This window comes from Erithacus rubecula (assembly GCF_903797595.1).
Source record: "Erithacus rubecula genome assembly, chromosome: 4".
NCBI lineage: Eukaryota > Metazoa > Chordata > Aves > Passeriformes > Muscicapidae > Erithacus > Erithacus rubecula.
Genome location: NC_136686.1, coordinates 13,071,444 through 13,096,050, shown reverse-complemented (window position 1 = coordinate 13,096,050; position 24,607 = coordinate 13,071,444). Strand labels below are relative to the sequence as shown.

General features: G+C 39.5%; 1 protein-coding gene across 2 annotated transcripts in view; it reads left to right on the top strand.

Annotated features, from left to right (window-relative positions):
* Positions 1-24,607, top strand: part of SOX5 (SRY-box transcription factor 5) — a 607,966-nt gene that overhangs the window by 1,366 nt on the left and 581,993 nt on the right. The window contains exon 1 of one of the 2 annotated variants that reach the window (XM_079305080.1): positions 11,213-11,642. The exons of the other annotated variant lie outside the window; for it this stretch is intronic. The gene's annotated coding sequence lies outside the window, so the exon portion shown is untranslated. Of the gene's footprint in view, positions 1-11,212; positions 11,643-24,607 lie in introns of those variants that run through there. 2 annotated transcript variants of the gene reach the window in all.

Sequence of the window (24,607 nt, the reverse complement as noted above, 5' to 3'; positions counted from 1 at the left end):
TGCCAGAGTGAAATAATAAGTTTAGTTGAGATTAGGAAAGGAAGTTTGATTCCAGAAGTAGAAGTGTAGGATAATGTGTCCTTTCATCCTTCCAGTAAAAAAAACAGCTAGCTGTGTGCAGCCTTGCTGAAGTGAGCCGCTCAGATTAAAAGGTGACTTCTTATGAAGAGCTAGTACAAAGATTTACATCAAAGTATTTTATCACCTGAAACTTACCTTACAAGTAGCTGAAAACAGCTACTTGTATTTGCTGCTCTTTATCCTTCTCAGACCTGGAAGATACATTATTTCCTCAGAAATTAATTCTTTGTCCTGCAAGCTATACCATTTGCAGCTATCAGACTGGGACTGCAAAGGGAGATATTTTAGATTTAGCTGTAATATCTGTCCAGGTTAGAGCCAGCTTTGTTTTACAAGGCTTCTACAGCTGAAGAGAGAGAGGCTGGCACAGTTGTATTGCATCTTGCAAATGGATAGCATGTCTATTCTGACATGATTTGAACATTAAAACCCAATAAACACATGGTAATTATGCATGGAAATCTCACAGAGGAGCTTTCTGCTTGCACTTAGACTGTTTTGGTTGAGAGTTACACTATAAGGAGTACAAGACTTGAAAGCTGCAAGTGGCTTGTGTAAACAGATGGACATTTGGGATGTATTCATGGTTTCAAGTTAATTCAGTTAACATGTGGGTGCACATGTATTTAATTTAGCCTAGTGTAAGTTTTTGTAAGCAATGGAAGCTCATATGTGCTTTTTAGAAACAAAAAATAAGAATCTATGGATTTTGTCTGTAAGTTTTGGAGCTACAGCTGTAGAAGCTCTTAGGGACTGTGACCATCCTGTTATCATCATCTTATAGGCTCAGGTGAGACTTAATGGAGAGCTTAACAGTTTTCCACTGAAGTTTACAGGTGGCTTGCAGATGAATTTTGAAATGCTAAGTACCCTGTGCTGAGAAAACATAAAAGTGCTTAAACACATCTTCCCGCACTCTTATCGTACATGCTGCTTGCTAGAATCAGTTAGGTTGAGCAATATCATTAAACTGTCAGCCCTATTGTTTACAATGGGATAGTTTCTTAATGCTCAGGATGAAGAAACCCAGCAGTTTTCTGTTACTCATCGTAAAAACACAGTGCCGCGTTCCAGGAAGGTTTGTAAGTGGCGGAGCTCTCACTGCATAAAGCACGGGATGAGACTGGGATTTGGCATCTCTGGCAGTGCTGCTGTACAGCAGCGTGTGTGCAGGGGCTTTGTTTTTGCCTGCAGTTCCTACTTACCCTGAGATAAAACACACTGATGTTGGGATATGATACACCAAAAAACCAGATCGTTGTTGAAAAATAAGAACTGCAGCATTTAGGAGAAAGTAAATGAACTGTCCTTCTTAAAATACAGCAGTATGCTAAAATGTTTCCAAAGCACTGCTCTGATGCTGTTGTAAGCTGTCATATTTTTAACCATTATAAATAGATTAGCATTATTACAAGGATTTTTTTTTCCTGTTAGCAAAGAAGTTTTCTTTTTCCTGTTTTCAACTTGAGGATCCTCACATGTTTGTTAAGCAGCCAGAGCTGTGGTCATACAGAAGGCAGTGGGAATGTTGCTGGTGAGGTAGTGGGCATCTGAACCCTACTGAAATGACCCTTGTAAAGCCTTTAAATCTGTACTGTAAGTTTAGAGGTTTTTGTAATCTGTTTTGCCTATATTCTCCATATCTTTAAGACGTTAGATATTCCTATTCACTTAGGATATATTATGTAGTAAAGTTCAGACTCAAATGTGGTTTAGACAGCATTTGAGTTGAGGCTTGAATCAAGATTAAGCTCTTTTCCAGCAGCTGTGAAACACTGGGGACTTTGGAGGGTTTTGTTAGTTTTTCACATGGTGCCCAGACCCGAAGTAAATTTCCTTTCAGTTTTGTTACTAAGGAATAGGACTAGGGAAATTGGCAGCCAGATCTGCTTCATTTTGGGAAATTTGCTAACAGATAACATTCGGGTCAAGATCAGCCTAATGCTTGTATTCTGCTGCTGTTTGTGCTGCAATTCCACTTTCTTTGGGCACTGTGTGGGGAGTGAAGGCTGCATATGTAAAGTGAATTTCCAAAGACTGATGTACAATGGAGTCCACAAGGTGCTGGCTGCACTATGGACATTCTGGATAAGTGTCTGAGGATCACTCTTGCAGTGCCTTTCCCCAGGTCTCTGGCCTCTTCAGGCATGTGGTGAATGCACAGGGAGATGCACAGTACACTCTGTGTATGTAAAGTATATTGTCTGAACAAGTTTTTTATTGCTTATAGGGCACTCATCCTTTCTGGCTGCAGGTTTCTGCGTGAGACCATATACTTCATGACATCCTGAGGAGGGTCTCCTATAATATTTCTGACAGCTGTATTTTTTTGTCTCCTCCAGCGTCTTTCTTTTCCTTTGAGCTGCAAGTGTAGGTTGAAATGCAGGTAATACATAAGAAGATCCTTTAATATTGGTTATTTTCGGAGGCACAAAGGACAATTACTTTCTCTTCCTACTAACCTCCTGCTGGCTTACTAGCTGCTTGGGAGGCTAGTGATTTTAAGAACACCACTTTACCCAGTGTGTCAAATACAGAGCAAATCTTTGCTCACCAAGATCCCAGTTCCTACATCCTGAGGTAACACCAAAAATTGAACTTGAGTGGCCCAGAGCGCCAGCCCCTACTGTGAAGACTCACAACCATCAGCACTTTTGATAGTTAAATTTGATCCATTGGCCCTGAGCTGTGCTGACAATTGCCAGCTAAAAGACCTTTCAGTGAATTGTCATTTAATAGACTTCTTCCCCCCATCCCCATTTCCTGTTGTTCTTTTAAATAAAAAGAAATTCTGGTGACAAAACTAAAGTGTATTCTGTCATTATTGGTTGAAGAATAAAGTATTTGTCTATATTTCAAGGAAATTAATTGCCTGAAAAGTACAGCTCTTGTTGTTTTACAAGGATAGTATTTTTCACTACTGCAAAATCTCAAGGAAAAATCCTCCCAGTATTTAAATTATATATTTTTGTACTAGTATTTGATTCTTTAAGTGTTTATAGTTAAAATACATGGGAAAGTCAGTACTGTATTAATGCTGCACTGGTCTGAGAAAGGACACTGAACACTTAGACAAATCTGTTTTAGTTTGTGAGAATGTCCTGAGAGAAACTGAGCAGGCTCAACAGGCCAGTGCAATTTGATGACATTTTGTAGCTTCTGCAAGGAGCAGAGTTTTACAGAAGAGGAGCCTAGTAAGACCGCATCTTGTAGAGGAGTGATTTCTACTGTTGTCTCCTGGTGCCTAGAAAGGTAATCCAGTTTTTACTTGAAATGAGTCTGAAAGGTTTTAGGAATGCTCATGTCTAATTCAGCAGGCTTAGATTTGCCCTGTGTACACAGAACTTGGCTTTACCAGTCCGAACCTAGTGGGATGTGTAAGGCATAACTGGAGTATTACTTAAATTGTAATTGACTGCTTTTAGTGGCAATGATGTTGTTGTACTTAATTTAATTTAATTTGATTTTAACCCAGATTCTCAGCACTGGCTTTTGGGTTAAGCAGGTTAGAAGGATGGCTAGGACAGCAAAGAGGTGATGGGATAGGGTGAATTTGCCATCTCATAGCTGAGTGACTCCTCCTTTAAGCTGCTTTGCCCATGTTTTGGAGGAGAGGGGACAAAATTCAGTTAAGCGTGTGCTGCTCAGAAGCTTTGAAAGAGATGTAGATATGGCTTGCAGTATCATCAGTTTCTACAGGGAGTAAGTGAACAAAACAGGTTTAAATTAAGCTGAGTGCCATATTGCGGTTTGTAGCAGTCAGTCTAAAGATACGTTTAATTAAACTGGTTCAATTTTTAAACTAGGACTATGGAGTCTACCTTTCACACTGCTACAAAATCCTTGTGTATGAGCAAGCTTTCAGAGTAATGAAAAAGGCTGGGGGACACACTTGTGATCCTCAGCTAACCAATTAAATATTAATTAATAAGGACCTAGAAGTTAATTTTACAGTCCATTTTTAAAAAATGAAAGCAAAATGCCTATTATATGTCTAAGTCAGTGTCTTTAGTCAGTGAATAGAAGAGTTGCTTTTCTTAGCTGGGAACACCATTTTAATGTCACAACTGACCTTCTAGCAGGAGATTAGTCCTAATAGACCAGGTTTATACTGAAAAAGATTCAGAAACCATTAGAGAAAAGAATTATAAAATGATAGAAAATGAATGGTTTTTGAGTAATTTCAGAGCAGATTGAATTAAAGCCAGATACTGACTTCTGTATTAAAGAATTTTTTACTGAAACAGAGAAAGCACCTATTCTGTAACAGTGATTATTCCACCAAATCACACACTGATAGAGTCTCCTCCACTGACTCTGGAAGGAGCCTGGGGACATTGAGGTACCCAGAGAAAGGCAGCTGTTGTAGCACTCTCTGTGCCGTCCCTGTGTGGCACCCAGGAACATACAACTGTCTTTTCACTGAGATGATCTTGGTCCTTATGCCATGGGATTAAAGATCATTATATATGTTGATATATATAGGCAAATGCATAAATAATATCAAGAAATGCATTGTATGTGTCAATTACACTTCTGTTTAATAACAAATTGAACACACCTGCCAGGAAGCTATGCAAAATATATAAAAAGTGTATTAAGGCACAGAAAAGGGAATGTGTTAATGCAATATTCTGCTTTAAAAATTCAAATCTGGAAGAAGAGCATGTTTAGTAGGAGATACTGTGCTCTTTTCTGTGCTTCTGATTGATTTTATAACTGTAATTGTATGCAGGCAGCTGCCAGGAGCAGGACAGAATGATTCTGAGGAAAACGAGTGATTTGTTCCGATTCCTGGGAACATGGATTTGTTTAGTGGCACCATGGTGCGTTAAGCACGCTGTGGTTGAGATTTACAAATATAGGACAATTAATTAGTTCAGGTTTGGGAGTCACACATAGATTACTCAGTCAGTGTGTGCACAAGTAGGGTGAGCATTGAGTTCTTGGTGGAACTTGTTGCTGAGATCCACTTTGAGCCTCCTGTAGACAGAAAAGACAGGGCTGGGATAGAAATAGTGAAGTGCTTGTCATTTCTGTAAAACAGTTTCCAATTGAAACCTGAAATTATATATAATGAGGCATTCCCACAAACAGGGTTGCCGTAGGTAAATAGCAGTTTGCACAGGATGATGGAAGTTTTGCCACTGTAGAGGAATAATATTAATTCTCACGAGAGGCTACAAATGAGTAAATGCTGATGAATATATACAAATGTGTATGTGTGTTTAGTGCTTCTGAATGGCAGTTGACAGTTCTGGAAGTGGAAGGCCTCTCTTTGCCAGTGAAGTGCTGAGGAAAGCAGCTCAGTAGAAGTGTGTGGTGATGTGTCCTGTGGCCAATCCCTAAAAGCGGGACTAAGGCTCAGATCATGTTTACACACACTTGAGGCCCTCTCAGTAAAATGTGTGGAGGGGATTCTCCAAGCATGTGCTCAGTAGATGCCAAACACATTTAAAATGTGTGCTTGGGTACTTCACATAGGTACTTGCCTCCTATCCAAGTCACAAAATGCCATTAGAACCAATATCTTGCTTGTGTAAGATGTGGTCTTTGAATGAGAGCAGTGCACATGTTTTAATGAGGAGTAATGGAGGGGAGGGAAGCACCTCCTTTCACCTTCTACAGATGTTACTGTTCTTTTAATAACTCATCCAATGTGCTAGCACAGGCTCCTAGTGAGAAGTAACAGGCTGAAATGGGGTAGAAAATGGAGAAACCAACAGATTCTAATCCTGAAAGAATATTGGAGTTACAGGCATGGATCCCATGATGTGAATAGCAGCAGTAGTTACATACCCAAGCATCTCTGCTATGCATACAAACACAGCATAAAGAAGTGGCTGTAAGAGGCAAGATGAAAGAAAAATGCTGTTGCACTATAGTAAAAGGTTTTAAGAATGTGAGATTTTTCTTCTTGGTTTACTGAGTTTTAAATTCTATCATTTTACATATAAGAAAAAGGAAAATATGTACTTGTATAACTGCAGAGTGTTCTGTAATTGTTTTTATCTCAATACCTGAGTGTGAATTGTAGAGGTGTGCTTTATGGCGCTGTTTAAGTACAAGATTTAAGTACAGGCTTAGCTTTAAAAATGTGGTTTAATTCCTTTAAATTAAGCAAAATATGAGTTTACACAAGTGTGATGTTAGATAAATGAGATTCCAATGCAGCCAAGTCCCATTTTTGAAGATCATGGATACATTGACCCACTGACCTTCCGGGTGATTTAGGTCCCTAAGTCATTCTAACAAAGGGGAAAAGAAAAAAGTTCATTTCCAAAGTTGCCTGTGTTGTTAAACATTGTTCTGAAAACCTGCAGGGACTGTGACGAGTGTGAGAGGTGTCTTCCAGGACCTCCAGTGACTGCAGGATTTACATGCATTCCAGTTTTAATGCTTTAATGAGTGAATCTGAGGACATTGTAAATTTTTAATAATAGTAGCAGAGATTGGGTTCTCTAAGTCCTTTTATTTTATTTTCTTTTGTATCACTAGGGATGTTGATCAGGTGGGACCACGAGAGGCCACCTGCATGAGCAAGGTCAGTGCCAGCAGTAGATTCAGACAGTCATGTTTTTGTACAGTTGAGGCTTGAAAACCTTCAGGATGGAGTTTGTTTAGAGTTATTTAGTTAGGGTTATTTTAGGGCTTGTTAGGGTTGTTTTGGTAGGTTGCATTTCTCTGATTGCATTTCAGTTTATGTTACATTCTTGTCAAGAAAGTAATTTCATTTTATAATATTTTCTGGTCTTTTTTCTCTGGTTTGATATACCAGATCAGTAAAATCTTTATGAATCTGATCCTTCATGACTCCCTCTGTTAATGAAGTTTCCTGCATTTCAACAGAGAAATAACTTTCATCTTCCCATTGATCCTAGTGATAGGGACAAGTCGCCTTATGAGGCCAAAACTGTGCATGTGAGTGCAGAGCCTGAGAGATGGGAGGGGAGCATTATGGGCCTGGTTTTGTACCTCTGCTGTCAAGGCAGAATTTGCTATTTGTTCGAGTCTATTGATGCTAAGACCTTGAGTGGTGGGCCTGTGGTTGGCCACTTGAGTGTGCATCCACATGAGATTTCAAAAAGCACAGAAAGAAGTTCAGCAGTCAGTGTTCAGGGGGCTTGGAACACAGCTGTTTCCAAATCCAGATGTTTCAAGTAAAAAAGTAGCAAAAAACTTTTAAAAAAAATCTGACTGAACTGTTGAGTGTTTTGCTATTAGTTTCCTTCATTTAGCAGGACAAGGTTTTGCCTTCTCTTAGGTTGTTCAGAAAGCATGGAGTCTTTTCAGTGTCCTAATAGGCTTTGATTCAGCTTCTTGTACGGTTTCCCATGTAAAGCTTTTGTTTGTTACAGCTCCAGGTCAGGAGAGCAATGAGCAGGGTGTTTCTGTGGAGCTGTGGACTTCTTTCTATTGACTCAAAAACACAGTGCAAAGAAAATGCAAATGAAAGCATATTGTTTTTTATAAAGTGTCACCTGCAATGCACTTGTAAATAAACCTCTGTATGGCCATGTATGGGGTTTTTTTCACTTGAAAGACACTATCTCCTTCTTCTAAACATTTGCACAGCAAAGTAATGCATTATTGCATTTTCATAAATAATTGAAAAAGCAACTTAAAAGAAAGTAGGCCACCACAAAAAAAAGAGAAAGTGTTAGTTTCAAATCTGAAGGAAGAAAAATATGTTTCCCTCTTGATAGCAAGTCAGTTAAATGTTATTAAATCCCATTTTCCCACCCTGACATGACCAAAGACAAATATGAAAATTGACAGTTCCATTTGAAAGAGAGAGAAATGAGGGAAAAGGTTTTGAAATGCTGAGTGTGGTTTGGATTGTTTCTCCTTTTTTCCTCCCTTTTTTACCTCCTCCCTCCCCCTTCCCCCCTATAAGAAAGGAATTGTGACCCCTTATCAGTTTGCAAGTCGCTGAGGAGCAAGTCTCTGGAGGTCTGCGTGTTGGCTTCTCAGTGCCATTTGCCGTGCTGGGCTGTAATAATGCAAGTTATTTTAGAACTGTGCATACGTTAGTGTTCTGGCGCAGAATGATACAATAATGTGTGAAAAAGCATAAGATCACACCTTGGTGAAACTTGCAGATTTCCTGCATAATCCGACAGTGAGCTCTTGTCAGGTTTTGACTATATGTAAAGTGAGAATAAAGTTTCCAGAAGCAAAGCGCAAGCCTTGGATGCATTTTGAGTGGCTGTGCAAGGATTTTGGCCCTGACGTGGTTCCGAGTGTGCCTGGCTTTAAGCACTTTGGTCCCACAGCAGCCAGCAGGTCTCCTTTGGTGCTTAAAATCTGGCAAATGCTTCAAGCCCTTTGCTGAATGGGAGCTTTAATTTTACTGGCACCGTGGAAGATCAAAGAGCCCAAGTAAATAATTTCTTAAAAAGCATGAATGACGTGAACAGTTTTCATGTAACAGACAGTGGGATGGATCTGGTGACACAACCAGATGTTGGCTGTGGGAATGGTTTATGGCCATGGGTCTCTTCATTGGTCTGTGGGCACATTGGTCCCAAGCTGGTGTGGCTGAGGGAAGATGGACAGATGGGAAGAAGGAACATTTAGTTTCTAATGCTCTCAATGCAAGATGAGGGCCAACAGGGTCTGATCCTGGGCCTTGTTTTTTGCTGTACTACGGGTTAGAGGGAATTGCTGTGCGAGGTCCTTCCATCAGGGAGGAGACCTGACCAGTGAGTCCCAACAGTCCTTTTCTGACATGGGAATCAACACATCAGTGACTCCATGTATTAATGTGTTGTTTAATATGCTTTAAGATTAGAGCTGTTCAAAGAAGATAAGTGTGATAAGGGAAGATAAGCTTCATGCAACAGATCTGTTTTCCAGAGCAAAAAATGTGCATTTTCTCCTGCTTTCCTCCCAGCTTTACTCTGTCTTCTTTCATTTTTTATAACCAGTGAGGCTGTGTTTCAAGTCCTTGCCCACTGTTTCCAAAATGTGTGATATATTTGTTAAGGATTTGGAATTTGGGATGCTTCGATATAACTTTGTGTAGGTTTTGTAGAAACACCTGACATGTGTGTTTAGTTCCTAAACACCTTCTGTGCTTGATTTATCCTCACAGGTTGTCAAGGTATTCAGATGACCTGAAACTGAGGAAGTGAGAGGGAGCTCAGCTGGCAGAAGTCTGACATTGAGTCTGACTGTGGCTCAAATTTATTTTGCAGAGTTGAGCCCAGGCTGTGTAGGCGGTGAAGAAAGCCTTCTTCACTTCACCATTGTATCCGAAAAACTCTGAGCAGCACCGTTTTTTTTTTTGCAGGTGATGATTAACCTAGTTAGCTCACATTGATCCAATCCAGTGACAGTTCTCCTTGGAGAAGGCATGGTGGAAATTTGTGAGACTAAGTTCATTGGTGAGGATGCTGTAATGGTTCTTTGGGAGGTCCTCTCAAGCAGAGAAACCACCACTGGCCATCTGACAGGGGCTACCATGCATGAGTTACTGCTTTACATTTGACACTGCTGTTTGCCCTGTTTGCCATAGCTCAGCAGCTTGGCTTCTAGTGGAGCAGGTTCAAAACTGGGGTATCCTGGGGTGTAAGACCAGGCCTGTCTGTCCTGGGAGATGTCTTGTGTAGGTTGAAGGAGGGCTTTCTGGGCAGAGGACTGTCATGCTGTTAATACAGTGCAGTGTGCATCATTGTTTGTGTTATTACTGTTTTACATTTGTATTTATAAGAAGAGCATATTGATGACTGCGTGTTAAAACTCTGTCTTTTAGTGCCTTGCTTTCTCTCTGAAAAAGGAAGAAAGCTATATTCTTACTTGGAAAACCACAGAATTACATTGGAGCAAGTACTAGTCCTGTGTTCATACATGATCAAATGCAGACAGATTAGGGCATGGTGTATAAATTGCCTTCGTGTTCCTGGGTTAGCAGCTGTCAAATAAGTGATTACAGGCATTGGCAGAACTTTTCTTCCCATAATCACTGTGAAACAGGGATGGAAATGTAACAGATGCCATTTAATATGGACCAGCACCCAGGTTCTGTCTCTGAGTCTGGCTCTTCTTGCCTCATGGCCAAAGTTTCTAACATCTTTTTTGCTTTAATTCCTCAGTATTTATAAATGGAGATAATAGTGCTCACTCGCCTTACAGGAGATTTCTGAGGCTGTTTGGTAAATCATTTGGGGTCCTTTTATGAAAGATAGAAAGTATGTACTAGAGCATTAATGATAAGATTAAATTGAAAAATTCTGTTGAGATTGAGGAAATTTACTGCTACTAGATGAGCTTTGCTTTGCTGGGTGGTGTTAAACTTCTGCAGGAGGCAATTTTTTCAGAGATTGTGTTGGATTGTCATTTCCTGGGATTTTAAAATTTGTTAACTGACAAGGCTTTTTGATACCAGACACTACACTTGAAGTACTGTTGAAGAGCAAATGAAGTGTTGTGATGCTATTTTTTGCAGCATAGGAGTCTATGGTGACTCATTCAGTGTTTGTAATGCCTGTGACGGATTAGAAAAAATGAAATCAGTTATTCCCAGTGAGATGGATACACTCAGCCAGACCCTATATGAGTATTATTTGCTGTGCTGTTAAGGCCAAAGTACATGTTTTCCCCCTCCCCCACAAAAGAATTCAGCTTATCATGAATTGTTTATCAGAGCCATATAAACATTTCTTGACTGCTGAATTCTGAAGGGAAATTCTTTTGGTCTAACAGATGTATTGCAAGCAAAACTCTTCACAGATTTTTTAGAAAACATAATTAGCTGGTTGCAGCCCTACTTATTACCAAGCATACCAGCATCTGGCAAGGGTACGGTGATCTGAGAATTCAGTGCTTGAAGCCTTGGAACAAAGTGTTCTGATCTGACCCCAGGCAGTGAGTCCAGGACTTGAACTGGAATCTTCAGGAGCAGAGAAGTCTTAAGTGTCTGGAAAATTTGCCTGTTGAGTCACCACACAGGCACTAAAATAAAACTAATTTTAAGCAGGTCAGAGTTCAGTGATTCCCTCTGGAATATGGTTTTTTTTCCCCTAAAAAAAAGAATTCTCGTGTTTTAAATGAAAAGGGTCAAAGTTGATGCACTGCTACAATTTTTGAATGCTTTCCCTTAAGAACAGCCACCCAGGCTAGGATTAGCATGAAGGGCTGCTAGGCTGACACTTCAGTGTCTGGGTTAAGAATATTTTAAAGCAGTAAATGCAGACTGAGCAGAGAGAGAGATCCCTGGGACCCTTCCTATTGAAAAATGTGTAAGCTCAGGGCAGTAGCTGCAATGTAATTTAGGGCAAAGCTTCATAGCTTTGGAGAATATTGCCTCTTGTTAATGTTGCATTGGAGGACAGTGGGATAGTAATAATTTTAGAAAGCTGGTTTTCCTGTTTGTTTTACATTGGAAACTTCAGAATAAATGAAAGGAAGCATCAATTGAGGAAGAAGTGTAGCTGCCGAAACCCAGCGATGAAGCCATCTCTGAGCAGGCTGTAGAAATGACAGGGGAAAGTGGATATAGAAACATTTTCCTAGGAATGCAGCTGCAAAAGGAGTGTAGCAGACAGCGGCAAAATCAGGTACGTACTTTAAAAGGCTTGTGGGCAAACTTCTGCCTGAGAGCCCAGTGAGGACCCTACTCCTGTTAAATTACAGAATGTTTGGGGGGGGATCAAATGACAGGATGATTGTATTGCTTTTCCTTTGCTGAAGAAGTGGGACTGTCTGTAAGCTGGGATGATTCAAATAGCTATTCAAAAAAGTGTGGCTTGTGAGAGGGAGAGAGATTTTTTGTCCCCATTTCTTTATTAATATAATTTCCTTCTTTTCCCATTTGGGTCTTGCCAAGTTTGCTTTACATTTGCACATGAAAAGAATGGGTCTAGGCTACCCAAGGAAGCTTGGATCTGAGCTCTGTTTGTGTCAGGCATTGTGGGCTTGGTGATCTCTGTTTATCTCTGAGGAAATAGTCCTGCTTGCACAACAGGGCAAATGCAATGCACAGATGTCAGAGCTGCTGGAGCAAAGAGGCCTGTCTAGGAAAAGCTCTGCCAAACCTAATGGTAAAGTGAAAAAGGAAAAGCTAGGACTTCTGGCTTCCTCCCTGTGCCTTTCCATGGCTGTTGGAAAATCTCTAGGCCAAACAGAAAGCTCGTTTTCTTCGTGGTGAGTTGTAGCTCATTCAAACAGTTCTGTTGATAGGAGGATATTTTTATGAATGTTTACACACATAAGGGTGGAAAGATTTGTATGCTCTGGTCACCAGTGCAATAGTCAGAATGGTCTGTGAAATAACACTGCTTCCACAGGACTTCACCTTCAATATGTAGGAATTGCTGAGAATGTGGCTTTTGGAGTGAAGGAGCTATAAAAGCTTGAATTTATTAGGAGAACCCCAGCCTGCCTGGCTACTACATGAAATTATTGGAATGCTTCTCCTGTGTTATTCCTGCAGGTATACAAGGCATGGGAATTTAAATAGGAGGATGTGTGAGGCTCTGAGTTCCAATTTGTCTTCTAGGTTACAGCAAGCCTCCATTTTTCCCAGGCTTAACAAGCAGCAACCATAGTTTATTAAAATATTTATTTGTATTTAGTGAAAACTTACTGACATGCAGTTGTTTTTGCATTTAAGATCACAGTTTATAGCCCTTTGAAGTCTGCATGTCTGAAGGAAAGAGAAATGCTTAGATTAAGCTGAACTTGAATTAACAGTGTAGGCAGATACAGATTGAATTTCATTTGGCTCGTTTTGCTAAGGGAGTAAGTCAAGCAATGAGTAATGCTAGGCTAACATGTATCATAACAGGAGATGGTGTAGCTTTAGTGCAAAATAGTCTGGTTCACTGTATCCAGATTACTGACCAGTTCTCCAAACTTCAGGAATGATGGTGATTCTGAAGAAAAAAAGTTAGTTTATAGTTTGTGTAGTTTTATGATTAGCAGTTGTGAAGGTGGGATAAATCACACAGACTTCCAGCCCTGAAACTTTAATCTGCAGTGATTTGAAACTTGAAAACTACAAAATATTTAAAGGTTCAGATTTATATTTTCCTTTTTTTTAAAACTAGATTGTGACCCAGTGGAAAATTTGCCATGAGGAAGAATTTTAGGGGGCCAAGAGGCAAAATGTGTCTCGGGTAGCTCCCAAATATGGTGGTTTTTTGCTTGTTTGAACTCCTCATTTGTAATTCCACAGTTGTCCTTGTATCCAGTCCCTTTTAAATCTCTTAGCACAGAGAATTGCAGCATGTGCATGCTGTGCTGATCCTTTTTGTTTAACTTACAATGCTTTTCTCTCAAACTGGCTATCAGAATATGATGGGTCAACAGGATCATTCTCTTTAGCATGAAGCACACCTGAAATATCTGCTTAGGTAGTACTTGTGATTTCTCAGCAAATATTCAACCCAGCGGGGAGATGCAGGACTCACCTCCATCTCCCAAGGGTTAACAGTAACCTATAATAATAATCTTATGGCACAAAAATGCTTCTTTTTATGCATTACCTATTTCCAGAGGCCTAATTTAGGTTTTGTATCAAAATGGATATCACAAACGCTTGAGCTTCCTGCTGGGAATGAAAATGCTACCAAGAGACTCGGTTCTCTGTTATTCCCATGGTGTCCAGGAGGGGTTCGGAGGCAAGGAAACAATTGCTGATATCTGTAGCAGTAAGTATAAATAGTAGCAGGATGGGTTGCAAAGGTAAAATACTTTGACAGTATTGCTTGTATGAAATTCTGGCCCTTGCTTTTGGTTGGAATATATGCATGTGTGTGTAAAGAGATGTGTTTTCATATTGGGACCAAATTTTCATCTCGACAAGAAGAGTTTGATACATTTTATAACTGCACAAAAATTTGCATTTCATCAAAAGAAAAGGATATTGTTATGGTGTAAAATGAGATTGTGTATTCATGCTTAAATACACAGGCAGCTATACTCAAGGATAAGCACACCTGCTCTCTCCATGCATGTTTCATGCCATATTCTGCAGTAGATCCAGTGGAACTGTTTCCATCACTTACTTTCCTCAAGGATCTTTCTGTTGAATGTTTTCACGTAAAAAAATAATGTTCGGATTTTTTGTTGTTGTTGCAAGAAGTTGAAACAAGGAAAGCAAAAGCCAGATTAAACTTAATTTCTTGTGGTCGAAAATACTTGCTGAACACCCAGATAGTTTCTCTCTCTTTGGTATTGATTTTCCATTGAAAGCACATTTGGGAGGAGAAGGAAGGTTTTAACAAAACACTAGTGTTTCTGAATTTCCTGGCAGTTGTTATTTTTCCTTCTCTTTTTTGCAAAACTTGGTTATGTCAAATTTGTCCTGAATTGTGCCTCTTTCTCCTCTCACTGATCCCTGCTTTGGGCAGGAGGGCAATTCCCGTGGCAGAAGCCATTCTATGTCAGTCTCTGGAGGAAAGGGATTCCCAGGGTTCTTGTTGCTGTAGGCTGACAGGTTTAGGTGCTGAAATTTGGGGGGGGGGGGGGGGGGGGTGAAAGGTGCTCACCTGGTTTGCCCGCCCCTGTGAGTGGAGACATCTGGGGTCTAACTGAGCATAAGGGAGAGAACAAGAATCCTGCCCAGTCCCAGGTGCAGGTCTGCCTTGGCCAGTCCACAGGCTGTCCATGCTGATGTTCAGTGAGTACTTGGGGAATACATGAGTGTGTGTGTGCTGGCTTCAGTGCCATGGCAATAGAGAGGGCAGAGCCAGGCCAGGCAGGGTGAGATCTATTCCAGTGGTTTGAGCCCTGCACAGGTGCTGTTGTACTGGTCTTGCCCAAGTCGCCTGGCTGAGCACCCAAGTGGTCCTTAAGGAGAGCAGCACTGGCCTAACCAAGTGCAGGGGTGAGAGTAGGGCATGGCACAGAGAGCATGAGTACAGTCCCACTCTGCCTCTTCCATTCTCTCTGCTGTGCTGGGGAAGTCTCTTGACATTTTGTTCCTTGGTTTTCTTGTGTTTAAGGATGTACAGACTTAACCATCCCTCACATGTTTTGCAATAATTAATTAATTAACATTTTGACCAATTTGAGGACTCTTAACCCTAAATAAACAAGAATTTAATCAGTTATACAACAGTTATTTTAATTCGTACTTAAGCTATAGGAAAAATCCACTCATTTATTTCCAACACATGACACACAAAAACTATCCTCACACTTCTGAGTGGAACTAGGGCTTGATGCCAAGACTTTTTTCTTTCCCTATAGAATATGGTATACTCATACACTCAAATCAAATGGTACAACCTTACGGTTTCACGCAGGAGGTGGAAATTTTTTTCCTACTGTGTTTTTGTACTTAGAAACTGTAAATAGCACGCACTTCTCTTTGGTAAAGTCCTTTTCCCTCATGACTGTACCCATTGCCAATGTCCTTGAGCATGTGAACTTGCTGCTTTGGAGTAGCTCTAACTAGTAAATGGGTATCTTTTTCCCTCATATTGCCTGCCATCTCCTTCTGCATTAATTATTTGTCTTAAAGAATCTGGGAATTAGGGAAGGAGAATGGAGAAAATTATAATAGGGATGCTTATCACCTTTTATCCTCTTTCTTTTTGTGTGGAGAAGCCCTTTAATGTATTAATTTGGGAATTAGGAGTAACTTCTGCCCCACACCTGATGCAGCCCTACAGAAAGGCCATACAATGCCTTGGTTTAATGTGGAACATTGAGGCACAACAGAGTGAAGGAAGTCAGTTTGTGACTCTGCATTTGCCATCATATGGGAGTTAACTCAGAACTAAGGGCTTTTTCTTTTTTGCTTTAATTTCCTTTGTTTTAAGAAAGTATTTTTTTAATGAAGTGGGGGAGGAGAGTAATATGCAACTGACATGCTTTGGGATCTAAGGCTCCTGTGGACCCCATAGGATATCAATGAACTCGTTAAGATTTAGCCAAGTTTTATGCATTATTCATAATATACATTCACAGCATGCACCCTAAAGACTGTCTCCTGTGAGTGCTTAGTCAGAATCATTTGCATTCTGTATTATGTACCCATAATAAAGAATACATTTAGCTACATTTTGTGTATTATCCTTTACATTTATTTCCAGCCCTTACCATTCTGACAAATGCAGCAATTGCTTAAACAATAGCATGCAGTTATGTTTTGTTGCTCTATAAAAGCTAATGCATAATAAGGACCCTGATAAAAATTAATTATTACAGAAGAGCAATGGACAGCTTTTTCCTCTTTGTAGCTTCAATGACATTTTAAACTTACTTTTCTTACATATTTAAGAAGTGTTTTAAATTCTGGGCTGATATTTTGTAAATTTTGTGTTTCAAATACACACAAAATCATTTTTGATGTGCAAGGTTGGCAGGTGATAAAACATCAAATTGAAGCTGAGATGCTTAATAATCATAAGAGTCTTTTGCTGTAAGTTTACTCTAATCCTATGAACATTATTTCTGCTGTACATGACAAGACAAAAGAGTCAACAAAACACCACATCAGAAAATTAATTCTCTTCCTGTCATCCAAAGCACTGAAGTTCTTCTATTTTCTTTTTCTCAGCTGCCAGTACGTCATGGTGATGGGTCTGATCTTGGCTTTGCACTGATCCACAGAGTGGCCCAGACATGTTCCTTATACCTCTGCCTTAATTTCCCCATGGGAAATAGTGCTCCTTAAATTCCTCTGTAGGAGTTGTCTATCTAGATTTACTCCTTCAGCACCCCCCCACTGCCAGTAGACAATATTCCTGTTGGAAATGCTTCTCTTGCAAGAAAATGGGATTTCTTTATGGGCCAAATTGCAGTGAGGGAAGACAGGGAGGTGTGAGGATTATCTTCCTTGCACAGAATTGGTTAAGGGATTGCTTTTGTGAAACATCTTTCACTTTGGGAACCATGATAATATTTCTAGTGTCCGGAGCTTGCACATGAAAACACCAGATGGGCAAAATCCAGGTTCCTGTGGTATTTTTTGCAGATCCATTTCACTTGGGTAACTGCCCCTGTGTGTTCAGGAAGACATGCATAATGTCAGCCTTTCATCCATTTCGTTTTTGGGGGAAGAGCTACGTTTTACAGGTTACAAAAAAAGCTGTTGGGATAGTGATGTCCTTGTCTCAGGAGCCTGGCTCACACTGGGCAGAAGTGGTGCTTTGAGACTAAATATACACTGTATACACAAGGGATATAAGTGACTTACTACGTCACATTCTTTGAAAATATTGTAATACTTGATTAAAAGCCAGTGCTTATCAAAACACTTCAAAAAGTCCTGATATCACATAAGATTGAAATGTTTTTTTTCCCATCACAAGATTTAAGACAGGACAATGTTTTGGCAAAGTACATTCAGGAGGAAAATAATTGGTATAAAAAGGATTTTAAATCCTAAGGATTATTTATATTTACTTTTTTTCCACTAGGTCTTCAATGCTACCTGTAGGCGGTATACATCCAGCATGCCCTGAGGATACAGTAGAGAGTTAGCAAGGATATTGCTGTGGCCCAGGCAAAATGCAAACATACTATCCTTTGCTCCAGAACTGTCTCTTGAGCTCTCAGTAGAATAACACCCAAAATGCAAACATTTTACTGTATTTCTGGTCAAAAGAGATGACCAGTTTTTCATGAGAATTTTGTAATAAGTAACTGAGAATTGTAAATTTGTAAATACGTTTATTTTGCAGCATGCCATTGCTGTTACTTGTTTCTTTTGCTTATATATTAAGATTAACAGTTCATGATTTTTAAGTCTGATGCATAGAAACAAAATATTTATTATTTCTTTTAGGTAAGATGTGATGGAGTGCAGTACGCTTCTCTGTGTAGTGTAGTAATAGTGTATGTTGAGTGTAATAATGTGAAGAAAGACTATTCCCATTGTAGAGGGAATATAATCTCCAGGAGCAAATGTTACTGGATGCATTTCCAGGTGATTTTATGTCCTGTGGAGCAAAGCTACCTTTCCATCTTGGCTGCTGCATACATGGGACAGGGGACAGGAAGTAAAGACAGAAGATATGAAGCTGAGATCCAGGTTTTTCCTCAGTTCTGTGCTGGAAGTTTTTCTTATTATCTTCCTTGTATCTTGAGCTTTCCTTCCTTGCTCTCCCATATTACCACTCTTCCCCAACTCCTGTTGCAGCTCTGACACGTCTCTGCTGTACCCTTTCCTCCTTGCTGCACCCTAAAATCTTCAACATAAACCCCAAATTATTCTATGCATCAGAGATTGTTAGCTTGGTCTCTGCCACAAGGTTATGATACATTATTGGTCCATCTCACTGTTTGGCCATCGACATTTGGGACCAGTGAGAACATATTTTTGTCATTACAAATCAACAGAATAGGAATATAACAAAAGCTCAAAAAATCAAGACATCTAAATACCCCTTTCAGATTCATGAATATGCTACATATAAGCTTAACTTCTGAGATTTCCTTTTATTCTCATGAATATAATTTACATTGGAGCAAATGTAAATTAATTTCCACTTTTGATGCTCTGGAAGCTACTTCTGGAAAGTGAGTAGACTGTGCCCTTTAGTTCATCCCAGTTCAGGCCCCAGCACTGTGTGTACAACCCTGGGATTTCCTGAGCATTTAGCAGTTCTGTTTCATCTGTTTTTCTTTTCAGCAATCTAAATTCATATTGTAAAATTTGCAGTACTGTAAAAAGCAAGGGTTTTGTTAGTGTTATTAGGCTTATGATGTGGAAAATAAAGAACTTGCTTCCTACTGTTTAGAAAAATTTATAGGAAGTTCCTAGGAGTTTTATTTAATACTTGAAATAGGTATCTTTATCCTTCTAAATGATTTAAAACAGTTTTTCTTCAATGAACAGCTGTATAAATAGGCACTAGAGTACATAGAAATGAGCACTGTACATTAGCTGGACGCAGCTAAGGGATGGAAAGAGAACTAATTTCTGTATCTCCATGGTACTTCCTGGGCTAAAAGAGCACCTCTACATCATGTTTCAATTCAAGGCTTCTCAGGTACTGGGTTGCCATTATTAATAATTATACTATATAAGCAGTGGTTTGACTGGGTAGATTTTAAAGCATTTCACTGGGTTACCTACTGTATTGTTATTCCATTTTGCACTTAGAAAGGTTATAGGATTTTACTTCTGATTCAGTTCACCACAGGAAGTCTAGATTTTGCAGTTAGCTGAGATTGTTTTACACTTTGTTCTCTTGGTGTTATTTCTGTCCTTTGTCCAAAATTATCTGCATAGTGTTTCTGTCCATCCCTCGTGTTAGAAGGTCAGCACTGTTGCATCCTTAGCTCTCAGTCTTTATAGTTCAGACTCTTTAACTCTCTACAGTAAAATTCAGCACTTTAAAAAAAGAAACTGAGATTTTCATATGATCACAAGCACTGAGGCTTTAAGGTATTTCAAGGCAATAGAAAAAGTTCATGGATATTTGCAACCCTGGAACTTCCTGGAACACACCATTAAAACGGGCCACAAAGACTCTCAGGTTGTGTTTTCCTCCCGCAAAGAAGAACTTTCACCTTGTGGTGCTTCATGGGGTGCATGATATCTAAAGGAAAAAAATTGAAAAAGTGTCTCTCATAGCCCCATTCTCCAGTTTGGGAAGTACTGAGAATGATGAGCTGCATTTCATGAAGGTAACACTTCTGTTCATTTTGCTTAGGTAACTTTATCTGAATAATATTTTCCTGAACATTTTATTTGAAATCCCCAAAATTGAATTGAAGAAGAGGTAGAAATTTGCACATATTTCTGTACTGTGAATTGCTCAGACACTTTGACAGACTAAAGAACTGTGCCTTTGAAAGGACTATTCCTCTCTAAATCTGCTCCTTCCACTCCATTCCACTTGTCTTTGCTTGTATCATCAGGAGGGCAGGGCAGAAAACCTTCTTTCCTGCTTCCCTGTTTCCTTCCTCACAAGAGCTGCAGAAATCAGCCATGCTCAGCCAGAAGGACTCTTCACCTCCCAGTGGACAAGGCATTGTCAATATTCTGGGTTTTATTGCTTCAGATCTTCAGGTCTCTGATGTGAGTCTATTCTGAAACAGTTTTCTCTGCTGTTTTTTCTGTAACACTTTCTGTTTGCATACAAATTTCTCCTAGGTATTGCACCAAAATTCCTCCACCCCTTTTCCAGTGTTTGCTGGTAAAGCTTAAAATCATGTTGGGGCTTGCAGTACTTGCCAGGCTGTTCCTTCACTTCTCTTGTATCTCATTCTCAGACAATTAGCAAGATACATAGTAGCCTGCCTGTTATTTATCCCTGAGTTTAAAAACCTAAACTTGCTATTCACCATCTTCTCATTTTTGCCAGTTTTACAGCAGTGGTACTGCTCTGATCTTACCGATTTGTTTCAGCTGTTAGACCATTTTGTAGTGATGGATGGAAAAGCAAAGGCAAGTTTAAAGCTGCATTCATTCAACTCTTTGTTATTTTAATGCTAAATCCCAGAAATAAATATTATTGTTATATTACTGTTGATTAAAATGTACAAGAGACAAGTCCTGTTTTGAAGATCAGGCTTCTTTACTGAGAAGAGAGGGTGACAGCCCTATTGAAGAGGGTAAAAGCTGAAGAGCCTGGTAGGTAAGTCCATTTTAAATGTGTGCCATATGTGCAGAGGGTGACTTGGTTCACACAGAATATTTACAGTCAGTCAAAAATAGAACTCATAACTTGCATGCTTGTGCTTCCTCAGCCCAGTCTCTTCAGAAACAAATCTCCATGTTACTTAAAAAGAGCAGAACTGAGACATGACCAATGGGGTTTGCATCAATTGCCTGTTGATGTGGGGTGAGAGTGGGGTGAAAGGCAAGGGACAAAAATAAGGACAATATTTAGAGAGGTTTAAGCATATGTTGTGAGTGCTGTACTTGCCCTGCCTTTTAGTGCTTTGGTCTTCACAGGTGTCAATCCAGCACCTCCTTTAAGTACTGATTAACACAAATAAGATTAATTCAAATATTTCAAAACTAGTGCCACTACAGTACAATGTATTACTCTATTCCACTTAGAACTGGACATGTGGTAAATAAACTGGAGACAATGGCAGTCTTGGTTGCAGCTGGCTTGTTTCCTAAATATTAATACTAATACTACACTGAAAATGTAAAACAATTTAAAAGAACTGATTGCACAATCTGTACAGGTGTAAAAGTTAAGCATATGGCAGAGAGGAGATTGCCAATGAAAATGACAGATGATTAACATTCATTAAAACTTTCAATTAACACTTTGAAAAACTCCATAAAATAATACTACATGTAAATAATGTATGATTTCTCCAAGCATTCTTCTACTTGTTTTTAAGGGAAAGGAAGAGTGAGAAAGAGGAGGGAAGTCTATTCCAAAAGTACTTATTACAAGATTTTTTCAGCCCTTGGTTTTTTTAGGAATTCAGTGGTCTAGTGAGGAGTAAAACAAATTTGAGCTGTCAGTATAAGAAAAGATTTGGCCTGGATAAAAGTTAGTCCTGGGTTTTCTTCCCCATATTTTTATGGTGGGCATGAGACAAAATCCCTGACAAACTGCAGGGCAATGTGAAGGATGCTCTGATCAGTTGGCTCATTACAGAGATTAGACCATGACTAGTGGCAGTTCTGCCTGTGTCATTTCATACTCACATTCAGCTTCAGCAGGATCTCTTCACATTATGGAGAATTCTAAGTCTGTGTCTTTTCCTGTTGTTGCATACACATGAACTAAGGAAGAGACCTTTGTATTGTCTGAATGAGCTTTATGAAAGTAAATTAAAAGGTCATCGTTAAGAGCAAACTTAGAGCCAATTCTTAATGTCTGCTGTTAATTATACTCAAAAAGCTTCCAAAGTCAGGTATGCCTTTGGCTGCTTGTGTTACTGGAGGGAAAGAAGCATCTTTGTCTTGCAAAAGCAGGTGTTTGGTTCAACCAATGCAAGTAAATTCCTGTGAATATTACCTATGGATTCTCTGACCCCTGGGATTTGACTTATTTATGTAAGAAAGCATCCACTGACACTGGTACATGCAATCTTTTTTCTCTCTTCCATTAACGAGCACTTCCATGGTCCTGGCTGGACTCAAGTGCTGCAGAGCTCCGGGGTTGTGGAGATCTAGACTTCAGGTTTAATTCCCTCTACTCCATTCCTGTTTGAAGTTCTTGCATTTGTTTCTTTGTCACCTGTATCTCCTCTTCATAATTGGATACAGTCACCAGTGTGGCATTTTAAAATATAACTTCTCTCTCACCCACCAATTCCTTCCTTTTTGAAGTGCTATTCCATAGGAATAAATGTCTATGTCATGTTTTCACACTGTTGGTGTCTTAAAGCTGCCATTTGTTTGATGTAGTTGTAGACTCATGAAGAGGATGTAATGGTTGGTAAAAAAACTATGAAACAGCTTCATTTGCTCTCTGTCTTCCTAGCTTGGTCATTATGCTTTGAGCCACGTCCATATTGCAAAGCCTTTATTTTTCTTGATTCTTGTGGTATCCTTGTGATGGTTTTGTGACACATTTTGAATTTTGGCAATTCAAAACACCCGAGCTACTGGGCAGATAGCACGGCAGAGTGGTGTGTGGGGGGGTGATTTTTCTACAGAACACCATTGAGTTGTGTGTTTAATGTGCTGGGTTGTTGGTTTGTGGCTTTAGAGGATGAGATGTCCACCAGAAATATTGAACAAGCCAAATTTTGCATTCCATGTAGACATATTCCTTATGTAGCATGAATGCATAAAGGGATAACTCTCTGATTTTGCTTGGAGTATCCTCACAGTTTGTTCCAGAATGAACAAGAGAGAAAATTAGATGGTTTTTTTCAATGTGGACAATCAGAACACCTTAGTACAGGAGTAAAATATTAAATGAACGAAGTAAATCATGTGCACACATTCACTCTTCCATGAGAAATGAGAAAGCTGGGTTGGAGAGACAGCATCAATTTTGGCAGACTTGCAAAGGGCCTTGATCTCTCTGTTTGGTCCTGGGGACCCCCTCCCTGAAGCAGAATGTAGATGATGGGATACAGTTAAATGAAGCTATAATTAGAAGTAACAGAAGGAAAAAGAAAAATCCATCAATCTGCTACTTTTTGCATTTGACTGCTCTTGGATTGCTGTTTTCAAAAATGATCTACAGTGGCATCTCTTGGCTTCCTGGAAGGCAAAGAGAATTTTATAACTGACGTCAATGGGAGAAGAATGAGGCTGATGTTAAATGCTTTTTTATAACCCAGTCCCTAGTGTGCGGTCATTTTCATTGTTTTCCCTGATATTTTTGTGGGTGTTACACAGATCAAGAAGGAGAAAATAGTACTTAAGAAGGACAAGTTGCGATTGTGAAACCCCAAAAATGTGAGAGAGGCTCTCGGAGGCAGCTGTGGGGCTCATGAGTGCTGTTACTTAATGTTACAGGTTTGAGTAGTTTTCAGTGTCACACTATTACTTTGAGCACCTTTCATTCCCAGGGGACATCATCAGTAGAGTACATCCTGTCTCAAACAAGAAAATCTAAAGCAGTTTTACAGATGAGTTCATGATTTGCTGTGAGAAGAGTTCAGCCCTTTGGATTCCAGTTTGTGTTGCCCAGCTGAAGTCTGACACCACTCCTATGTTCATGCATTGGGCTCAGAATGCAGAAAGAATACATATTTTCTTGCAGCAATCTGACAAGCTGATCCATGGTGAGACCTTTACACTGTGGTGTCTACTCTCCCTTGATCCGTGTCTGACATCCACTAACTTGGATGGCTGATATATGTGTGTGTAGAAGGGCTGTTCAGACCCAAGACTTGCTTATCCTAGCACTGAAACTAATCTCTTCACTCAGCTAAGGTCAAGGTTGAAAAATGACTCCAAAGTGCAAAGAAAGGGAAGACAGGTTTGGAAACAGATACAGGTAGAACAGACAAAATATGCTGCTGTAAATGCTGATTTGTAATCTCTCCCTTCCTCTCTTGCCATCCATTTTTCTTCCACTGTTGCAGGTTATTCATTAAGTATTTATTGAAATACATGGTAAAAAGAATTCATTTAACAATTGAATTGCTGATTTTGGATTAGGCAATTAGGTGGTGGATTTAAATTTGGAGAATCATATTCACCAAGTGTTTGGGGGTTGAGGTTAGAAGTTCCTCCCTTATATTATGTATTCTCATTTACTGCAACATAGTGGTGTTCTCATGGAACGTGGGGAAAATATGGTATGTGGGACACAAAAAGTGATTTAGTGATCAGCCTTTGCTGCATCTCTAGGGGGATTGCTTTTTAGGGCCATCAGGAGAAATCTGTGTGGAATGTGATGGCATTTGTTAAGCAACCCAACTTACCCTTGATCCTACAAACTGTTCTTTTGATATTTATAAAGAATGAAAAAAAAAAAAAAAAAGGAGTTAACCTGTGTTGCTTTTGCTTTTATGCCTCTTTTTGAGGAATGAAGAACCAATTCTTGCACTGAAAACATTGACTTAATGTATTGGTGTTTTGTATATTTCTTTGTGTTACAGTTAACAATATTAACTGAGAAAAGACCCTCTGTGTCTTTACCTCTGTCTTATTTTTTACTATAAATAAATAATAAGTTTCTGTGTG